We start from the raw sequence: 1,212 nt of genomic DNA on the forward strand, positions 1-1,212 counted from the left end.
TAGCAACAGTAGTACTACTAGTAGCAGGACCAAGAGCCAAATAATTTGTCTATTGTGGTAAATTTGCATATCTAGGGTTAATTTTTCATTGAAGTTCCGGGTTATTAAGAAATGAGTGAAGCAGCAGTACTTTTTTTTTTCAACAAATTTATACTTGGAACCTAATTTAGCTTTTAATGCAAAATTGTATTTTAATTTGTTGAAAATGTGTATCTTTCCTTATGCAATAGTTGATTCTATATTTTTGTTGGAGCAGCTTGCTGCCACCTCTTTTGTTGCAGAGTTTGTTGCGTCTCTTTTGCTGGAACAATTTATTGTATATGAATTAATTTGATTTGGTAAATAAATTGCATTTCTTTATTTTTAGAATTTTGAGTTCGTTAGTTAATTTATAGTTGCATGAAAGCAATTTAATATTATGGTCCTTTATATGATAGCATGACTTGAAGTTGTATGGGGCTTGATTTTTATGTTATGTTGTGACTATTGTAATGTGTTTGTTTACTTGCATTTTGTGTTGTGACTACTATAATGTGTGGGGTTGAAATTTTTTGTTATGTTTATGTTGTAGTAAGGGTATTTAAAATGATGTTAATTTGTACTTTTGCATATCTAGGGTTATTTTTTTATTGAAGCATAGGGTTATTAGGAAATAATGAAGTAGCATTACTGGTTATACTTAGAACCTCATTAGAACTTAATTTATCTTCTGATGCAAAATTGTATTGTAATTTGTTGAAAAAGAGTATCTTTCCTTATGTAATAATTGATCATTTGTTTTTGTTGGAACAACTTGCTGCCCTCCCTTGTTACACAATTTGTTGCATCTATTTTGCTGGAATAATTTACTGTAGAGGAATTAATTTGATCTGGTAAATAAATTGCACTTATTTATTTTAGAGTTTTAAGTTCATTAGCTACTTTATTATTGCATGAAATATCTTTAATATTATAGTCTTTTATATGATATCATAACTTGAAGTTGTATTGGGCTTGATTTTAGTATTGTGTTTATTTACTACTGTAATGATTTTGACTACTATACTGTGTTTATTTACTTATATTTTGTGTTGTGACTACTATAATTTGTGGGGTCAAAAATTTTTGTTATGCTTATGTTGGAGTAAAAGTATTTAAAGTGGTGTTAATTTCTACTATTATAATGTGTTTTTTTTAAATTTATTCATAACCTCCTCAATATGTCAGGATCAA

The sequence above is a fragment of the Citrus sinensis genome, chromosome 8 (genome assembly GCF_022201045.2).
Source record: "Citrus sinensis cultivar Valencia sweet orange chromosome 8, DVS_A1.0, whole genome shotgun sequence".
Lineage (NCBI taxonomy): Eukaryota > Viridiplantae > Streptophyta > Magnoliopsida > Sapindales > Rutaceae > Citrus > Citrus sinensis.